This window comes from Eutrema salsugineum, unplaced genomic scaffold (assembly GCF_000478725.1).
Source record: "Eutrema salsugineum unplaced genomic scaffold, Eutsalg1_0 scaffold_4, whole genome shotgun sequence".
Classification (NCBI taxonomy): Eukaryota; Viridiplantae; Streptophyta; class Magnoliopsida; order Brassicales; family Brassicaceae; genus Eutrema; species Eutrema salsugineum.
In genome coordinates this window covers 8,538,724-8,560,518 of record NW_006256686.1, presented here as the reverse complement: position 1 = coordinate 8,560,518, position 21,795 = coordinate 8,538,724, and the positions used below count along the sequence as shown (strand labels likewise).

Below are 21,795 nucleotides of genomic sequence, written 5' to 3'. Positions count from 1 at the left end.
GCTGAGAGTGAACAGACTGAGAAGTGACTCCAGCAGCTCAGCTGGTGGTTCCCAAGGCACCATTGAAGAGGGATCAAAGAAGTTCAAGAAAACTGAACCAGAAACACTTGATTATCTGGCTAAGTTTCAGCAGATAGAGATCCAGCAAGGGAGATTCCCTGATTTGGACTTTCTGAAGAAGATTGGCCTCTATGAAGATGTCAAGACTTTGCTTGGGAACATGGGTGTTGAGTCACTTTTGGAGATGAGAGAAATCGCTTATGAGCAAGAGTCCCAAGAGTTCTTGGCCTCCTTTGAAGCTTTCATTTACTACCCAAGGGATTCAAGAATCATTCAAGGAGATGGACTTGGACATGTGGAGTTTACTGTGAAAGGGAAGGAGTATTCAGTGTCATTCAGAGAATTGAATAAGATCTTTGGGTTTTCAGCACCTAGAAATGAACTTCTCTCTAACCAGGTCAATCTCAGAAAAGATGAGATCCAACTTCTATGGAGATCAATTGCTTCTGGGAAGTACACAGCTGGAACAGCAAAGGCCTCTTGGATAAGGAACCCAGTTCTGAGATATGTACACAAGATTCTCTCTCACAGCTTTTACTTCAAGATTGATGTTGGAAGAGTTCACAAGGGAGATCTGATGCTTCTTGGTGTAGGGCTGAGACCGCTGATGCCAACACATGAAGATGGGGAACCCTATGAAGGGTATGAATACCCACTTTGCCTTGCATCTCAATTAGCAAGGTCTTTGATGTTCTACAAAAAGTGCATGTGGGGTTCTACAAAGCAAGATGCAAAGCTGACCCATGGATGGGTGGTAACAAAGATCTTGAAAGCCATGGGGTACAGATTCAAGGAGAACAAGGCAAAGTTTGATCTGATTAATGAAGCACATTTGTGTAGGATTGGCTTTCTCCAAGGAAGAGTGGGTACCAAGGTAGTCTACAACTTCAAGACACTCATCAGTGAACCAGCCCAAGTTCTCCTACCCAATCCCTCAATCACCACAGTCCAAGTTAAAAGGAACATTCACTTCTTCTTGCTGAAGGAAGAGATGTACAATGTCCAAACTGATCCACCAATCCTCACATACAAGCAAGCTTGCAGAGAAGAAGCCTCAAAGGGAAAGAAAGCAACCGCTGAAGATGCTACCACAAGTGCAGCTGGTGCTCAAGATGCTGATCTGCCTCCACCTCAAAAACGTTTTGGTGGAAACAGATATCACTTTGATGATTACAACTGGGAGGAACCAGGCACTTCAGGGTTCAGAGCTCAACAGAAGATTGGTATTCTCCAACAATGGTGCAAGTACCAAGACAAAACCATCCACAAGATGGCCAAATGCATCAAGGAGATGAAGAAGAGGATCAAGAAGCTTGAAAACCCTTGCAAGGGTGGAGCTCCAGCACCGGTTTCACCAAGGAACAGAGAAGAAGTTGGGGAGAGTTCCATGAACTGCACAGCCTTGGTCACATATGGAACCACTTGGGTAGATCTTGACGACGGAAGTGATGAAGCCAGCCACCATTCTTGGGAAACACCGTCAGGCCACACATCGAACCCCTCCTACTCATTGGGGTCTGATTTCAACAGCCACTAGGTAACACTCAAAACCTTGTAAATAGCATGTAGACTTTCTTTTTCTTTTGCATTTTGCCTGTTTGCTTTGGTTTCACTTCTTTCTCATACTTTTATAACACAAGGGACTGTGTTATTTAAGTGTGGGGGAGGAGTTTCATCCTTTACTAACCATGTTTTCTATTTTCTCATTTTACACTTTGAGTCTTGAGTCACATTCTAGTTGCATATTCATCTAAGTGCATATAAAAACCATAAAAATGGAAAAATCTGATCATGTAGTTGCATTCTCATTTTTAGGATTGAGTCTAGATTGCATTTGCATATAGGTTGCATCTTGCAAGGAGTAATGATAGGTTTTCTAGAGAGTACATCACTTTGAGAACTTGAATTGAATATGCTTGTGAATCTTTTTCTATGCTTGCAAAGTCTGAAATGATTTGAATCTGAGAAGCAAGTTTGAATTAAACTCAACTCTAATTAAGTGGGAACCTTGAACTTGACTTGAAAATATCTTGTGATGCATTGTTTGAAAAAGCTTGTGGATACCAATATACATACTTGAGCTAGAACCACTGTTTTTACCACTCTTTTCCTTAGCTCAAGTAGCTGAATCCACATCATGGATCAGTTCCCATACCTTGAACCCATCCTTCTTTTAAGCCAATGTTTGTGTGTGAATTGAAAGGCCACCTTGGATCAAACTTAGCAGAAAGTGTTAGGTTTAGAGCGACAAGGGCAGGTCTCATTGAGTGCTGTGTTCCAACATCAAGGAACTGAGAGTTTTGGCGAGGAATAAGTGTGGGGGAAAAGACCTTTTGGTGAGTGGAAAAAGGTGAGATGAGTGGAAAAGAGAGAGTGAAAATAGCTAGGGGAATGAAAGAAAAAGAAATCAGTCTTGGTGTTTTGAGAAAATAAGCTCTGGTTTGTTGAAAAGAAAGAGTCTAGTCTCTAAGTGAAAAAGGAAGAAAAGAAGCCAAAGGCTCAAATGTTTTGTTAAGAAAGAAAGAAGAGGCTAGAAGTTGTAAAAGAAAAAGAGCTGTGTAAAGTTTGAGTTCCAAGACTTGAGAGGAAAAGTGAAAAGTGAATCCCCTAGTGAGAGGAAAATGAGAGTGAAAAGTGAGGATTTTTGAGCAAGTGAGGAAGCTTTGAGTAGAGGGTGGGGTGTGATGAGTCTTTGCCCTTGTATGCATAGGTTGCTTTTTACCTTTAGCATTCTGCCAAAGTTTGATCATTCATAGAGAGATCCCTTTGCTGCACTTAACCCACTTGAACACTGATGAGATCATTTTAATCTCATAGCCTCTCCCTAGCCAAGCCAGCTTGTTTAAACCTTGCATCATGAGATCCACCTGATAAAAGCTTAATGAATGTGAAAGAGTTGAGAGAGAGAAGAACTTGTGGAGATTCCTTGCTGAGTTGATATATATCTGAGTATGACTTTGCATTGCATAATTGAGCATGAACTTGAGTTCTCATTGTGATCACTTCTCTCAAAAAGAAAATGTGAACTCCCATTGCATACAACCTCTTTCTCTCATTTGCTCTTTTTGCTTGAGGACAAGCAAAGGACAAGTGTGGGGGAGTTGATATGTTCATAATTTGCATCATTTAGGTTGCATAAATCATTCCAAATCATGTTTTATTTCATGCATTTTAGGTCCTTAGGGTTTGTTTTAGAACTTAGGAGATGCATTAGGTCCCAATGAGTCTTTGCATGTTTTGAGTGTCTATCAGGTGAATGTGGAGCTGAAAAGATGAATCAAGGAGGTGGAATGGTGAGCAAAGCTTGAAAAAGTGGAAAACTTGGGTCTATGGAGGTTATCGGCCATTCTCGCTGGCCAGGAAGGTTTTGTCGACCATTTTCACGTACCGCGGTTGAACTTTGTCGACCAAAACACGTACCGCGAGTGAAGTGTATCGGCCAAAATCTCCGGGTGCAAACATGTTTCAGAAATCGCCTGTCCGGGGAGCCTTCCGGTCCGATTCAGACGGCGGGTGATTCATAGAAGTTGGAGAGCATTGCATCACGGTCTCTTAGCAAGTGGAATCGTGGAATTCGGACGCGTGAGCAGAGAGATAAGCTTGTCGGAAGGAACCCCAGTCTCGCAGGTATTCCGGACCGAGCAGATCAGTCCTAAAGGATGCGAAGGACGGTGCACTTCCAGGCCGATTTGGTTTCCGGGTCCTTCATGAGAATCAGAGACATTTGAGTCTTCTTTCCAGAACGTCCAAGAGCATTCAATTCGGATCTATGAGCAGGAAGATACGGTCTCCGGAATGGACACATGTCTAGACGCCTCTCTCTGGTCGTGTACATGCACTGCAAAGATGTGCCCTCCAGGAAGCCTTCCACTTCCCAAGCACTGAAACTTCCTTCACCAAAGTTGGAGATAAATGAGTCCTCTGTCTTCTGCAACCTAAATCATTCAATTCGGACAAGTATCACAGGAGTTACACTCTCCGGAATGCGAAGTGGTCTAAGCTGCTCTGGATGCTGCGAGATGGTCTTGCGACTTGGTTAACCCGCAGGCCTGAAGATGAACGCCTGAATGCTGATGCTGCGAGTTGAAATGTGCGGATAAACTATCACTGGAAGAGGTCTGAAGCTCCCGAGCAAGAGAAATGCTAAGTCCACAATCGTGCGACTTAGGCATGCGAGTCATCCGCGCCTGGATCTATGCCGCACAATCACTCGCAAATCACTCCGACTTGAGCCTGCGACCTAGGTGCAATAGAGACCAACCCGCACAGTTTGTACATCCCCCAGAAACCGGCTCAGCCCTGCGAGTTGGAGAGGAAGGAGACCATGCCGCAGAAACGTTCGCAATTTACTCCTACTTAAGCGTGCGGCCAAGACAAGGCGGTTCAAGCTTCACAAGACAAGTCTCCATCTACTGCGACTTAGGTGTGCGGCCTGGGACATACTGAACCGACCCGCAGCTTTTCCCACTCTATCCATTAAAGCCGGGTCAGGACCCGGTTTGTTCCGGGCTGACCCGGTTCGTTTTTAAGGAAGTATAAATACTTTTTAGGGTTTTTTTGGGAGGAACTAAGTTTTATTCCCTTTGTCTCTTGCCTCTTTGGTGAAAAGACTCCATTAAGAAGAGAAAGATCTTTATTTGAGTGTTTAATCAAGAGAGTTTAAAGAGATCTGGGTGTTTAAAGCTGTTTTCTTTTGAATCTATCATCTCCATCTCCATTTCTCATCATTAATCATGCTAATCTACTCAACTTGCAAAGGTTTAAGAGAGATTAGTATGATTAGTGAGTAGTCACCTTAATGAGGTTCTAGATGTGTAGGTTAGGGTGCTAAAGTGTTAGATTAGGAGTGCTTAGGGCTAGATTCATTGATTCATCTCTCTAAACAGCTGTTCTCTATGCTAGATCCTTGATAATCACTTGAGATCTAGATTCTGGGAATTTCATGCACCAAAAGTGTTTGATGAAATTCCTGAAAGAGTTGTGTTAGAGGTTTAAGTAATTTTTCATCATGGGAATGATTTGTTAAATGCTTGAATGATCATTAAGAGCTGTTTGTTAATGCATATTGATTCATGTTTCACAAATGGGAATTTGGTTTGAAAATGGATTAGTATAGGGGTTAATACCTTCATGAGAGGATTAACCTAGATTAGAGTTCTTAATCATTTGAATCATGTCTCATCATTGTCATTAGCATTTCTAGTTTAACACCAAGGCACCCTAACCAACTATCATGTCTAGAATCTCATGCCTCCATCATACCATATTCACATCATTTGTCATTGTCATTTGTCTTTAAACCTGTTTATGTTTATAGTTGTCTCTAGATTAATCAAAACCTATTCTTGTTTGCTTGAATTAAGAACTTGAACATATAGCTTAGTGTCTAACACCACATTTGGATTGATAAACCTCTTTGTGCTACATTGACAAGGGGATTGATAGCCCTGAGACCATAAAAAGTCTTGTCTATCATTATGTTATACGGCTCGGCCCATCTCCTTCTTCTCGGCTCTCCCACCTGGCGATCGCGGCTCTCCCGCCTTTCTCGGTAAAAACGGCTCTCCTTCTTGCCTTGGTGAGAACGGCTCTCCCGTTTTGATGATCACGGCTCTCCCATCTTCTATACTTAGTTATTTTGGGATGGTTTATCTGTGTGGGGTGGAAATCGACCCCAACAGGTTCAACGAGTTCATTCGGTCACAAGGTTTTAAGAGAAGTGTGAAGGATCCATGCGTGTATTACAAAGGTTCAGTTGTGGAGGATAGTGTCTATCTGTTATTATATGTTGATGACATGTTAATAGCAGCTAGAGACATGGTGAAGATCAAGGCACTCAAGAAGAGTTTGAGTGCAGAATTTGAAATGAAGGATCTTGGAGCAGCTAACAGAATCTTGGGAATGGAAATAATAAGAGACAGGAAAAAGGGAATTCTGAAGCTTTCACAGACAAGATACATAAGTCAAGTTTTAAAGACGTTTAACATGAAAGAAAGTAAGCCTGTTGTTACGCCAACAAACTCACTTTTTAAACTTAGAAGTTTATCAGAAGAGGAGTTAAGGGTTGAAGCACCTCTAATGGAATCAGTTCCTTATGCGAGTGCAGTGGAAAGTCTGATGTATGCCATGATTGGGTCAAGACCGGATTTGGGTTATGCAGTTTGTTTGGTGAGTCGATTTATGGCAAAGCCAGGAAGGAATCATTGGGCTGCTGTTAAGTGGGTTTTGAGGTATCTTCGTGGAGCTACAGATTTAAGTTTGACTTTCTCAAAGGCTGATTCAATGGAAATTGAAGGTTTCAGTGATTCAGATTATGCTACAGACCTTGACCGAAGAAGATCAGTAACAGGGTATGTTTTTCAGGTTGGAGGAAATACAGTTAGTTGGAGGTCCACATTGCAGCATGTAGTGGCTTTGTCCACCACAAAGGCTGAATATATGGCCATGTCAGAAGCAACTAAAGAGGGTTTATGGTTAAGGGAATTTTGCAACGAGTTGGGGTTCAATTTTGAGTATTTTAAGCTACATAGCGACTCTCAGAGTGCTATCAATTTGGCTAAAAATGCAGTTCATCATGACAGGACAAAGCACGTTGCTACCAAGATTCATTTTATCCGAGACATCCTAGATGAAGGGCTAATCCGCATTGTAAAAGTTCACACTAATCTAAATCCGGCAGATATGTTGACTAAGAGTTTACCTGGAAATTCTTTCGAGAAGTGCCTCGTAACTCTCAAAGTCGTCGCCTGATCGTCTACAGGCGTACTCGTTGATGGCTCTGTTGGTTGGGCCATCTCGCACGAGAAATAAAGAGGAACTGGGTTAGTTTCTCGGTGAAGAAGTTTAAACCAACAAGGTTCAGAAGGTAAATTCTGAGGTATCTGGTAAAAGATAAACAGGAGAAGAGTTTGGTGTACATGCATGTGTTGAGGGGACTTACTTAGCACAAGGAGGAAGCGCATCGTACTCTTGCATCTCGGCCTGAGCTGTTTTTCTCAGGATAAGGAGAAGTCACGGCGAAGAAGAGATGGAAGTTAGTATAACTTCGAGTTTCTGAGTCTGAGATCGGAAGAGAAGTTCAGAGATCACTTACTTAGAAGAGAACTGAAGTCGATTGGAGCTGGTGGCGGCGGTAAGGTCAACGACGGTGAAGTCGGAGGAACCAAGGTCGTTAGCAGGATCGATTCAGGAGGTGTTTGCGGTGGAGTAGAGGGAGGAGTCAAAGGAGGTGACTCCATAACCTAAGTCGATGCTGTGTCGGCTAGGGTTGGTGAAGAGACAAGACAACGACAAAGGTGGAGATTTGTGAGGAGGTTGTCGTTTTGGTGTCTAAGTCTCTAATATGGGCTTACGATATCAAATAGATAATTGGGCTTCGGCATTTGCAAGTCTCGGTTACAACAGAAGGGAGCTGGGCCTTACAGGAAAATTGGCCCGAGCTCAGGTTAGTTAAAAAGAGGTGTTGACCGGTCTTCGTCTTCTTCATCAGAAAATAACAGAACAGAGAGAGAGAGAGTTCTACAGAATCTTAGAGAGAGAAAGTCTTCTTCTCGGTAATCGGAGTTACAGCGATCGAGTGGGTCGATCTCGGAGATCTCTGCGTCGGTTCTTTTCCGAAAGTTTTCCCTGCAAATAGCTGTAGCAAGATTCAGCTAAGGTTCACTTGTATCTGTACAATCTTTGATATAGTGAACGCATGGTAGTTTAGTTCTACCCCCAGATGTTTCGACGGGAGATGACCCTCAACACGCCGCAAACAATTCAGGATGCCTTACATCAGTCGTTAGACTTCGTCGTAAACGAAGAAAGAACCGATCAATGCTTTTTGATATGTTCATAATTTGCATCATTTAGGTTGCATAAATCATTCCAAATCATGTTTTATTTCATGCATTTTAGGTCCTTAGGGTTTGTTTTAGAACTTAGGAGATGCATTAGGTCCCAATGAGTCTTTGCATGTTTTGAGTGTCTATCAGGTGAATATGGAGCTGAAAAGATGAATCCAGGAGGTGGAATGGTGAGCAAAGCTTGAAAAAAATGGAAAAATTGGGTCTTGGGAGATTATCGGCCATTCTCGCTGGCCAGGAAGGTTTTACCGGCCATTTTCATGTACCGCGGGAAGCTTTACCGGCCATTTCCATGTACCGCGAACGAAGTGTATCGGCCAAAATCTCCGGGTTTGAACGAGTCTCAGAAATCGCCTGTCCGGGGAGCCTTCCGGTCCGATTCAGACAGCGGGTCCTTCATAGAAGTTGGAGAGCATTGGAGCACGGTCTCATAGCAAGTGGAATCGTGGAATTCGGACGCGTGAGCAGAGAGATAAGCTCGTTGGAAGGAACCCCTGTCTCGCAGGTATTCCGGACCGAGCAGATCAGTTTTAAAGGATGCGAAGGACGGTGCACTTCCAGGCCGATTCAGTTTCCGGGGCCTTCATGAGAATCAGAGACATTTGAGTCTTCTTTCCAAAACATCCGAGATCAGTCAATTCGGAGCTTTGAGCAGAAAGATACGGTCTCCGGAATGGACACATGTTTAGACGCCTCTCTCTGGTCGTGTAAATGCACTTCAAAGATATGCCCTCCAGGAAACCTTACACTTCCAAAGCACTGAAACTTCCTTCATCAAAGTTGGAGATAAATGAGTCCTCTGTCTTCTGCAACCGGAATCACTCAATTCGAACAGGTCTCCAGGAAGTTACACTCTCCGGAATGCGAGATGGTCCAGACAGCCAGGATGACTAAGTTAAACATGCCGCGATTTCAATGCCACGGTCCACACTTGGCCGTGGCAACTTTTGTGCACCCTCGGCCAATGACACGATCTTCATGCCACGGTCTACACTTGACCGTGGCAAACACACACTTGGCTGAGAGGAACTTAACAACCGTTCGGCGATTGACACGGCCTTAATGCCACGGTATGAGGCTTGGCCGTGGCAACATCTTGAAACCTTCGGCGATTGGCACGAGCTTAATGCCACGGTCTGGGATTTGACCGTGGCAAATGAACAAGTGGCTGGAGATAACTTCTACACAGTTTCGGCCTTTGACACGATCTCAATGCCACGTCCTGAGACTTGGCCGTGGCAAGCATATACTTGGCTGGGAAGGTCTTCACATGCATGCGGGTTTTGGCACGGTCTGAATGCCACGGTCTGGGGGCTTGACCGTGGCAACCTTTATACATCTTCGGCGTTTGACACGGTTAACTTGCCACGAGTCCCAGATGAAGCTTGATCAGACCGTGGCATCAAAAGGAACCAAGAACACAAGTAAAGACTTTGACACGGTCAGGAATGCCACGGTCACACCAAGGATGCACCAGACCGTGGCAAACCCTTCTTTGCCCATCAAGGCCGGGTCAGTACCCGGTTTGTTCCGGGTTGACCCGGTTCGCCCAAGCCTCCTTTATAAGGTTTTTAGACCTAATTTGTAGAGAACACTTAATCTACTTTTAGTCTTCTTTCCCCTTTTGTGAAAACCTACTGAATACACTTTGTTTTAGAGAGTTTAAAATCGATTTGCAGTTTCTTTCCTTCTTGTTCATCATTTCTTATCATCAAAATCAACTTCTAATCATGATTAACAACACATCTTGCAAAAGATCTAGTGTGTTGATCATGATTAGTGAGTAGTTACCTTAATGAGGTTCTAGATGTGTAGGTTAGGGTGCTAAAGTGTTAGATTAGGAGTGCTTAGGGCTAGATTCATTGATTCATTTCTCTAAACAACTGTTCTCTATGCTAGATCCTTGATAATCACTTGAGATCTAGATTCTGGGAATTTCATGCACCAAAAGTGTTTGATGAAATTCCTGAAAGAGTTGTGTTAGAGGTTTAAGCAATTTTTCATCATGGGAATGATTTGTTAAATGCTTGAATGATCATTGAGAACTGTTTATTAATGCATATTGATTCATATTTCACAAATAGGAATTTGGTTTGAAAATGGATTAGTATTGGGGTTAATACCTTCATGAGAGGATTAACCTAGATTAGAGTTCTTAATTATTTGAATCATGTCTCATCATTGTCATTAGCATTTCTAGTTTAACACCAAAGCACCCTAACCAACTATCATGTCTAGAATCTCATGCCTCCATCATATCATATTTATATCATTTGTCATTGTCATTAGTCTTTAATCCTGTTTATGTTTATAGTTGTCTCTAGATTAATCAAAACCCACTCTTGTTTGCTTGAATTAAGAACTTGATCATATAGCTTAGTGTCTAACACCACATCTGGATTGATAAACCTCTTTGTGCTACATTGACAAGGGGATTGATAGCCCTGAGACCCTAAAAAAGTCTTGTCTATCAATTGGCGCCGTTGCCAAATTGTGGTCTGATTAGCATTAAGCTCTGATCTGTTCTTGAGATCAAGTGCTTACTTTCTTGTTTTTACTGATTCCTTTCAAGTTCTGTTTGTGATTTCAGGTGTATGAACACCAGGTCTAGATCAAGAAGCTGTGGTCCTCCTTTTCCTCTAAACGACAACATCAACCTTTTGGTACCAAGGAGGAGAAGAGACAGATGTGGTAGACAAAATTGATCAGACTGAGATGGCAGAACAAGGAGATCACGTAGTAGATATAGAACAACCAGTTCAGGAGCAACAGGCTCAAGGTCATGGAGCTGGTATTGGAGTTGGTCAAGGGCTTCACCAGGGTAATGTTCAGCAGGAACAGGTGCACCATCAACAAGCTTATGTCCACCAGGGACAAGTTCAAGCTCATCAACAGAGGCATCAGGCCAATGTTCAGCAAAGACACCAGGTGCACCACCAACCCCACCCTTTCCAACCACAGCAAAGAAGATATGAGCAACCCCAAGTCTATGTTGGAGAGAATGACAGGGCCAATGCTCATCAGTATGGAGCTGGTATTCAGGCACCACCTGTGCAAAACAACAACTTTGAAGTGAAAGCATCATTGCTGAATTTGGTCCAGAACTCAAAGTTCCATGGGTTAGCAATGGAAGATCCCTTGGAACACTTGGACCAGTTTGATAAGGTGTGTGATCTGACCAAGATAAATGGAGTTTCAGAAGACAGCTTCAAGCTAAGACTATTCCCATTCAGTCTTGGTGATAAAGCTCATCAATGGGAGAAGAATCTTCCAAGAGGCTCCATTCAAACCTGGGAGCAATGCAAGCAAGCCTTCTTATCTAAGTTCTTCTCCACCTCAAGAACTGCAAAACTGAGGAACCAAATCTCTAGCTTCACTCAGCACAGCAATGAAAGTTTTGGTGAAGCATATGAGAGATTCAGGAGCTACACAAACCAATGCCTACACCATGGGTTTAGTGAGGCTTCTCTTCTCAGAACACTGTATAGGGGAGCTCTTCCCAAGATTAGAAACCAGCTGGATACTGCTTCCAATGGGAACTTTCTGGGTAAAGAGATACATGCTGCTTTAGAGCTAGTGGAGAACTTAGCATTGAGCAATGACACTTATGGTGAAGACTATGACAGATCAAATAGATCTGAAGGTTCAAGCTCAGAACAGAGGCTCACCAGAGAAGTTAAGGAGTTGAGGAGTGAATTGGACAAGCTGAAATTCACCACTCAGAAGCCAATGCATTTTGTCGGAGAGTATGAGGAACCTTCTCAAATTTTTGAGAACATAAGTGAAGAAGGTCTTACCCAAGAGGAGCTCAACTACATTGGGAATCAGAGGTTCCAAAGATATCAGTATGGTAATGCCAATCCAAACCTCTCTTACAGGAACACCAATGTAGCTAACCCACAAGACCAGGTCTATCCCAATTCTCAAGCTCCAAAGAACTTTGTTCCCAAGAACAACTTTCAAGGGTCATTCCAACCCAAGAATCAATTTGGTCAGAATCAGAGTTTTGGTCAGCAACAGCAACAATTTCAGGGCACTGGTTACACTTCACAGCAGCCAAAGGCACCACCAGGGTTTGGTCCACCACAGTTCCAACAGCAGGCGCCGGTTCAACAACAGTTTCAGCCACCAATGGTTCAACAGCAGCCACAGATGGGTACAGATATGGTTGGTATTCTGCAACAACTACTTCAGGGTCAACAGACTATGCAGCAGGAAATCAAGGAACTGAAGCAAAACCAGGCATCAAGCTCAAGGAACCAAGGTCACCTACCTGGAAAACCAGAACCCAACCCCAAGGAATATGCCAAGGCCATTACACTGAGGAGTGGCAAGGAGTTACCTGGTATTGAGAACAACAAAGTGATCATTGAGGACAATGATCAACCTGAGGGGGAGGCAGCCTTAAAGGATGATCAAATTGCTGAGAAACCAAGGACAGAAAAAGGTAAAGAGGTAGCAAAGGAACCAGAACCAGAGAAGAAGTATGTGCCACCACCTCCATACTAACCCAAGCTCCCATTTCCAGGGAGATTTAAGAAGCAACTAGTGAACAAGGCAAGAGCTGTATTTGAGAAGGCACTCAAAGAGACACCACTCACAATGCCTCTCATTGATGCATTCTTAATGATGCCAAAGATGGGGAAGTTCTTGAAGGATGCAATTCTGAACAAGACAAAAGAGCTTCAAGGCATGGTAGTACTAAGTCATGAATGCAGTGCTATCATTCAGAGGAAGTCCATTCCAAGGAAGTTAACTGATCCAGGGAGCTTCACACTCCCTTGTGCCATTGGACCTCTTCTATTCTCTGGATGTCTTTGTGATTTAGGAGCATCAGTCAGCTTGATGCCATTCTCCATAGCACAGAAGCTGGGCTTTAGAGTTTTCAAACCTTCAAAGATTTCTCTTATCCTTGCAGATAGATCAGTTAGATTGCCTGTTGGTATGTTGGAAGATCTACCTGTCAAGATAGGTGGTTTTGAGGTTCCAACAGATTTTGTTGTGCTGGAAATGGATGAGGAACCAGTAGATCCTCTCATCTTGGGCAGGCCATTCTTAGCCACTGCAGGAGCTATTATTGATGTGAGAGGTGGGATAATAGAGCTTCAACTTGGGTCTGAAAGGCTCAAGTTTGATGTGAATGAGATGATGAAGAAACCCACCATTGAAGGTCAATGTTTCTATGTGGAGACAATTGACCAGTTGGCTGATGAGCTGCTTGAGGTGCTGAACACTGAGGATCCTCTTCAAGCTGCTCTAACTCAAGAACAAGGAGAAAATGAGCTCTTGGCTGAAGCAAGTGAAGGGTATAAGCTGTATCTGGACAATGCAAGAGAGCTGGGTCCTGAAACAAGGTTTTTGGAGCTAGAACAAAGAGGCTCTGAAGTCTTTGCTATCAAGGAATCAGTCACCAGCCAAAGCAACCTGGACCAGGACTGGAATGAGGCGGATGCACCCTCTGTTGAGCTCAAGCCTCTACCAACAGAGCTCAGGTATGCATTCTTAGGCCTAAACTCTACTTTTCCCGTGATCATAAATGATAACTTGCTGGAGCATGAGTAACGTGCATTACTTAGTGAAATAAGGAAATTCAGGAGAGCCATAGGGTATTCCTTGGCAGATATTAGAGGAATCTCTCCTGATATATGCACCCACAGGATCCACCTGGAGGACCAAGCCATGTCCTCTATTGAGCACCAACGTAGACTTAACCCCAACCTTAGGGAAGTGGTTAAGAAGGAGATACTAAAGCTTCTTGAGGCAGGGATAATTTACCCAATCTCTGACTCAAGATGGGTGTCTCCTGTTCACGTTGTGCCCAAGAAAGGTGGGATCACAGTGGTGATCATAGCTCAAAGAACCATAACTGGCCATCACATGTGCATTGACTATAGGAAATTGAATTCTGCTTCTAGAAAAGATCATTTCCCTTTACCATTCATTGATCAAATGCTTGAAAGGTTAGCTAATCATCCTTATTTTTGTTTTCTCGATGGGTACTCTGGATTTTTTCAAATTCCCATAGATCCAAGAGATCAAGAGAAAACAACATTCACATGCCCTTATGGCACTTATGCTTATAGGAGAATGCCCTTCGGTTTATGTAATGCACCAGCCACTTTTCAAAGATGTATGATGCACATTTTCTCTGACATTGAAGAGAAAGTTGAGGTGTTCATGGATGACTTTAGTGTCTATGGCTCCTCCTTCTCGGATTGTCTCTCTAATTTGACACAGGTGTTGGAGAGATGTGAGCAGCACAACTTGGTGCTGAACTGGGAGAAGTGTCATTTCATGGTGCAAGAAGGAATAGTCCTTGGGCACAAGATCTCTGAAAAGGGTATTGAGGTTGATAAGGCAAAGGTGGAGGTGATGGTGAATCTGCAAACCCCCACTTCAGTTAAAGGGATAAGGAGCTTCCTGGGTCATGCAGGGTTTTATAGAAGATTCATAAAGGACTTCTCAAGGATTGCCAGGCCCTTAACAAGACTGTTGTGTAAGGAAGTGGATTTCATCTTTGATGCTGAATGTGAAGAAGCCTTCAAGTTGATCAAGGAGGCATTGGTTAGTGCACCAATAGTTCAGGCACCAGACTGGTCTCTACCTTTTGAGGTCATGACAGATGCTTCTGACTTTGCTGTTGGAGCAGTACTTGGACAAAAGAAAGACAAGAAGCTGCATGTGATCTACTATGCCAGTAGAACACTTGACTCTGCCCAAGAAAAGTATGCTACAACTGAAAAGGAAATGCTGGCAATAGTTTTTGCCTTTGATAAGTTCAGAAGCTACCTGGTGGGATCAAAGGTCATTGTGTATACTGATCATGCAGCCCTCAGGTACTTGATGACCAAGAAAGATGCCAAGCCAAGGCTGTTGAGATGGGTTTTATTGCTCCAAGAGTTTGATATGGAGGTGCTTGATAAAAAGGGGATTGAGAATGGTGCTGCAGACCATCTCTCAAGGCTGAGGATTGAAGAAAAAGTCCCCATAGATGATGCTTTGCCTGAAGAGTCTCTGATGGTGCTCCATTCCTACTTGGAATTTGAGGAAGTAGAGAGCATTCAAGAAAGGAGGATGCCTTGGTTTGCAGACATAGTGAACTATCTTGCATGTGGGGTGGAGCCTCCTGAATTGGATGCTTACAAGAGGAAAAAGTTCTTCAGAGATGTCCAGAGATACTATTGGGATGAGCCCTACCTCTATGTTCTGAACAAGGATCAGCTTTACAGAAGGTGTCTTGGTGAAGAGGAGATGCAACCTGTGTTGCAAGAATGTCATGGTTCTGCTTTTGGAGGTCACATGGGGGCATTCAAAACTGTGGCAAAAGTTCTTCAAAGTGGGTTTTGGTGGCCTACAATGTTCAAAGATGCCCAGTTGGTGGTTTCAGCATGTGATGCCTGTCAGAGGCATGGGAACATATCTAAGAGAAGTGAGATGCCTCAAAACCCCATTCTAGAGGTTGAGATCTTTGATTGCTGGGGGATTGACTTTATGGGACCTTTCATTTCATCCTATGGAAATCAATACATACTTGTTGCTGTGGACTATGTGTCCAAATGGGTTGAGGCCATTGCTTCCCCTACCAATGATTCCAAGGTTGTAGTGAGGCTGTTCAAGAACATCATCTTCCCAAGGTTTGGAGTTCCAAGGGTTGTCATCTCTGATGGAGGATCCCATTTTTTGAACAAGACTCTGGAAGGTTTATTGAGAAAGCATGGAGTTAAACACAAGATAGCTACTCCATATCATCCTCAAACTAGTGGCCAGGTTGAAGTATCCAATAGACAGATCAAGACTATTCTTGAGAGGACTGTTAGCTCAAGCAGAAAAGATTGGAGCAAAAGACTAGATGATGCATTATGGGCTTACAGGACTGCCTTTAAAACTCCAATTGGAACATCACCATTCAGTTTGCTATATGGGAAGAGCTGTCACCTTCCTGTTGAGTTGGAGTACAAAGCTATGTGGGCTGTGAAGTTTCTAAACTTTGATATCAAGACAGCTCAAGAGAAAAGGATCATGCAACTTCATGAACTTGAGGAGATCAGGCTTGAAGCTTTTGAAAGCTCAAAAATCTATAAGGAGAAGACCAAGGCCCTGCATGACCAGAAGATTCTAAAAAGGGAGTTCAAGTCTGGTGATTTGGTATTGCTTTTCAACTCCAGACTTAAGTTGTTTCCAGGAAAGCTTAAGTCTAGGTGGTCTGGTCCTTTCAAAGTTCTTGAAGTGAGGCCTTATGGTGCCATTGTCTTGGAAGGGAAGAATGGTCAGGAATTTGTGGTGAATGGACAGAGAATCAAGCATTACTTAGTTTCACAAGGGAAGGAGGAAGCTACATCAGTTCCCCTTCTTGATCCACCAGCCTGTTAATCAGGTTCCCAAAGTCAAACTTAGAGACATTAAACAAAGTGCTCTTGGGAGACACCCCAAGCTTATCCTTTGTAAATATGCTTTTGATCTTCTGATTCTGGTAAATATGTTTTAGAATGTTTTGATGGGTCTGTTGAGTGTTTACAGGTGTTAGGTGTGAGTCTGAACCTTTGGAAAGTGAATGCAGAATGAAAAGAGATGAAGGAATGGAGACAAGCTTGTGCTCAGCCTTTGACATGGGGGCCGGTCACGGTCAAAAACAAGGCATGGCAAGTCTCTTTGTGCTGCCACGGGAGATAATCACGGTCTCAAGGCCAGACCGTGGCAAAGGAGGCATGTGTTCGGTGAATGCCACGGCCTTGTAACATGGAACCTAAGCGGTCGTGGCAAAAGAGAAAAGAAGAAGGGACTAGGCTCGGACAATGCCACGGTTGGGGTTGCCACGGGAAGGAGTCAGGCCGTGGCAAAGTACACAAAAATCACAAACGTTCGGTGATTGCCACGGTGGGAATGACACGAGACACACCAAGGCCGAGGCAAGAACAAAAAGGGGACCAGGCAACATTCGGACAATGCCACGATTAGGTTGCCACGAGAGGAGTGCCACTGGATAAAGACTAGGCCGTGGCAAAGCAAAAGTGAAGCGGCCAAGGTTCGTTGTTTGCCACGGTCTACAAGACACGGGCTAAAAGCCTGACCGTGGCAAAGTTTTTGAGGGTTTGACCGAAGAGTGAGCACAGCCACGAGGGGTTTGCCACGGGGACAAAATCATACCGTGGCAGGAAGAAAGAAGAAGGACAATGCTTGGGGTTTGCCACGGCCTGAAGACACGACCAAGTCGAGACCGCGGCAAAGATGCAGCATCCTCGAGTGGTAGACACGGGCATGTGACACGGTCAAAGAGGCGCGATCCAAAATTTGAATTCCAGTTGACCGTACGGACGTTGACCGGTCAACAGACGCGCCAGGCCAGCTGTTCCCCACCACTCTTTCTTCTTCATCGCGAGTTTGCTCTCTCTTCTCCATTCTTGAACTCTAAACTTTCATATCTCTCTCGTTGTTGCATCAAATTGAGTGATTCCAACTGCATTGAACTCGTAATCCTGTCTAGTTTCTTGTTGCACATCCGTTTTACACTCGAAACTTGAAGATTCCAAGGTATTTAATCTGTTAAAACTCACCTTTTCCATGCTTTAGAGTACTGTTCATGAACAGAGAAAAACAAATGGAATCGATTTTAATGGGTTTCTTGATACCTTGGAATCATTTTGTGAGTGTTGTGCAAGTAGAATGGATAGGGATTTCATGAATCTTGCTTGAGAATGACCTGTTCTTGGAATTTTTGAGAAATTTTCTTGAAAATCACCATGTGAATAGATTTTTTTTAAGAAATTGTGTTTCAAGCTGAACTCTTTGTGTGCATTGCTTCTTGCCATTGCTTTGAGTTTAATGAGTTTTTAATCAGCTTGCAATACCTTCTTTTAAAGAAAAATCGATTGGTGCTGCTCATGAACTTGGTGAATTTTTGAAAAACTTTTGTTGTTCTCTTGCTTTGGTGCTTACAACGGTTTGAGAAAATGCAGGATGGGAGGAACAAAAAGACAAGCAGCCATGGAGAAATCTAAAAAAGAGAAATCAGAGGAGCAGATTTTGCCTTTTGGGCACAAAGTTTTCGAGAAACAGAAAAGGAGGAGAAAGCCAAAGGATTCAGCTGAGAAGAAAACAAAGAAGATTGCTGCACCAAAGAAAACAAAGGCCTCCACTTCAAAAACTTCTGGTACAGAGCTGGCATTGGTTGAGGTCGTTCACAGAGCAGGAAAAGAGGTGGTTGTGGCTGAGGATGAAGAAGGAACAGAGAGTGACCCTGAAACAGCATTGAAGCGGGCCCAGAAAGCAAAGCCAGGTTCTGAGGAAAGAGAGCTAACTTTTGATGACTACTTTGACATGTTCAGAGATGCAAAAGTGCAGCAAACCAAGTTCCCTGATATGGAGCTGCTGAGGAAGATGGGTATTCTTGACGAAGTTCAGCTCATTTTCAACAACATGGGGTTTGGTGGATTCTTTGAGATTAGAGATGTGGCTCATGATGGTGTTACACAAGAATTTCTTGCATCCCTTCAAGTTTGTGGATATGGCCCAAGAGATGCAAGAATCAAAGAGGGCAATGGTCTTGGGCACATAGAATTCACAATAGATGGTGCACAACACCATGTAAGCTTCAAAGAACTTGATGAGATCTTTGCTTTTACAAGACCTGCACAAGAAGAGACAGTGAAGTTCACATACCCTGATCACATGATCACTGACTTGTGGGATACAATTGCTTTTGGGAGCTTCAGAGGAGGAAGATGCAAGAGTTCATGGATAAGAAACCCAGCAATCCGCTATGCTCACAAGGTGCTTTGCCAAATGTTCTTTACCAAGCACAATGATGGAGTGGTGCATCTAGCTGACATGGAGCTATTGGGTATGGGTCTTCATCCTCTCATCAGTCACTTGAAGAGCAAGAGAGAGTTTCACCTTCCACATTACATCCCTTCTAGTGGTGCATTCTTGGCACGCCAAATGCTGATTTACAAGGACATTGCTTGGAGTGAGTGTAAAAGAAAGAAGCTCACTAAGTTGCACAATGGATGGCTAGTGACAAGGATTCTGAAAGCAAGAGGTTTTGTCTTTGATAATGTTGCAGTCAGACCTGGGTTGATTGATGAAGTCACCCTCACCAAGGTTGGGTTTCTAAAAGAAAGCAATGGTGTACACTTCTTGTACACTTTCAAGCTCTTGCAAGATGAAAAAGTTCATGTTCTGTTGCCAAAACCCAGCCATCACCACTCTCACAGAAAAGGCACAATGTCTCCTTTATTGTCCTAAAAGATCAGCTCTACAACTCAGCCATTCACCCTCCAATCCCCAAATGTAAGAAGCCAATCAGTTCTAAGGGTAAAGAGCCAGTTGAAGAGGAAGACATAACTAAGACCGCTGGTTGTGAGAATGAGGGGCCAAGAGATTTTGAAAGAAGGATGGGTGCAGGAAGGTATCACTTTGATCCTTACTTTTGGGGTGAGCCTGACTATCACACAAGGAAGCTGTATTCCAGAGTTAACACCCTTCAGAAATGGTGCAAATGGCAAGACAAAACGATCCACAAGCTGGTTGACTGTGTTAGGCAGCTTAAGAAGAAGGTTAAAAAGCTCACAGCTCCAGCCACCTCACCCAAGCGAGATACAAGAGAAGAGGTGGGAGAAAGCTCAGCTGCCAATGACCTTGTGCTACCACCAGGAAAAGAAGATTGGGTGAATCCGGCCACAGCGTTCCAACCAGACTCACCTGAGAGCAGCCCACCCAGATATTCCACCCCATCATGTTCAACCTCCAATCCATCCCATTACTTGGGATCAGACCTCAGCGATTGAGGTAAACACTCAAAACCTTGTAAATAGCATGTAGACTTTCTTTTTCTTTTGCATTTTGCCTGTTTGCTTTGGTTTCACTTCTTTCTCATACTTTTATAACACAAGGGACTGTGTTATTTAAGTGTGGGGGAGGAGTTTCATCCTTTACTAATCATGTTTTCTATTTTCCTATTTTACACTTTGAGTCTTGAGTCACATTCTAGTTGCATATTCATCTAAGTGCATATAAAAACCAAAAAAATGGAAAAATCTGAAAAATTTACACAAAAAAAAAAATATGATCATGTAGTTGCATTCTCATTTTTAGGATTGAGTCTAGATTGCATTTGCATGTAGGGTGCATCTTGCAAGGAGTAATGATAGGTTTTCTAGAGAGTACATCACTTTGAGAACTTGAATTGAATATGCTTGTGAATCTTTTTTCTGTGCTTGCAAAGTCTGAAATGATTTGAATCTGAGAAGCAAGTTTGAATTGAACTCAACTCTAATTAAGTGGGAACCTTGAACTTGACTTGAAAATATCTTGTGATGCATTGTTTGAAAAAGCTTGTGGATACCAATATACATACTTGAGCTAGAACCACTGTTTTTACCACTCGTTTCCTTAGCTCAAGTAGCTGAATCCACATCATGGATCAGTTCCCATACCTTGAACCCATCCTTCTTTTAAGCCAATGTTTGTGTGTGAATTGAAAGGCCACCTTGGATCAAACTTAGCAGAAAGTGTTAGGTTTAGAGCGACAAGGGCAGGTCTCATTGAGTGCTGTGTTCCAACATCTAGGAACCGAGAGTTTTGGCAAGGAATAAGTGTGGGGGAAAAGACTTTTTGGTGAGTGGAAAAAGGTGAGATGAGTGGGAAAGAGAGAGTGAAAATAGCTAGGGGAATGAAAGAAAAAAAAAAAGAAATCAGTCTTGGTGTTTTGAGAAAGTGAGCTCTGGGTTGTTGAAAAGAAAGAGTCTAGCCTCTAAGTAAAAAAAAAAAAAAAAAGGGAAGAAAAGAAGCCAAAAGGCTCAAATGTTTTGTTAAGAAAGAAAGAAGAGGCTAGAAGTTGTAAAAGAAAAAGAGCTGTGTAAAGTTTGAGTTCCAAGACTTGAGAGGAAATGTGAAAAGTAAATCCCCTAGTGAGAGGAAAATGAGAGTGAAAAGTGAGGATTTTTGAGCAAGTGAGGAAGCTTTGAGTAGAGGGTGGGGTGTGATGAGTCTTTGCCCTTGTATGCATAGGTTGCTTTTTACCTTTAGCATTCTGCCAAAGTTTGATCATTCATAGAGAGATCCCTTTGCTGCATTTAACCCACTTGAACACTGATGAGATCATTTTAATCTCATAGCCTCTCCCTAGCCAAGCCAGCTTGTTTAAACATTGCATCATGAGGTTCACCTGATAAAAGGCTTAATAAATGTGGAAGAGTTGAGAGAGAGAAGAACTTGTGGAGATTCCTTGCTGAGTTGACATATATCTGAGTATGACTTTGCATTGCATAATTGATCATGAACTTGAATTCTCATTGTGATCACTTCTCTCAAAATGAAAATGTGAACTCCCATTGCATACAACCTCTTTCTCTCATTTGCTCTTTTTGCTTGAGGACAAGCAAAGGACAAGTGTGGGGGAGTTGATATGTTCATAATTTGCATCATTTAGGTTGCATAAATCATTCCAAATCATGTTTTATTTCATGCATTTTAGGTCCTTAGGGTTTGTTTTAGAACTTAGGAGATGCATTAGGTCCCAATGAGTCTTTGCATGTTTTGAGTGTCTATCAGGTGAATATGGAGCTGAAAAGATGAATCCAGGAGGTGGAATGGTGAGCAAAGCTTGAAAAAAATGGAAAAATTGGGTCTTGGGAGATTATCGGCCATTCTCGCTGGCCAGGAAGGTTTTACCGGCCATTTTCATGTACCGCGGGAAGCTTTACCGGCCATTTCCATGTACCGCGAACGAAGTGTATCGGCCAAAATCTCCGGGTTTGAACGAGTCTCAGAAATCGCCTGTCCGGGGAGCCTTCCGGTCCGATTCAGACGGCGGGTCCTTCATAGAAGTTGGAGAGCATTGGAACACGGTCTCATAGCAAGTGGAATCGTGGAATTCGGACGCGTGAGCAGA

At 43.1% G+C, this 21,795-nt stretch overlaps 1 non-coding gene across 1 annotated transcript; it reads right to left on the bottom strand.

The window, feature by feature from the left end:
- Positions 1-11,255: 11,255 nt before the first annotated feature.
- LOC112084756 lies at positions 11,256-11,362 on the bottom strand. The gene has a single exon (XR_002898417.1). It is a non-coding gene; the product is annotated as a small nucleolar RNA R71 (small nucleolar RNA).
- Between the last annotated feature and the right edge of the window lie 10,433 nt (positions 11,363-21,795).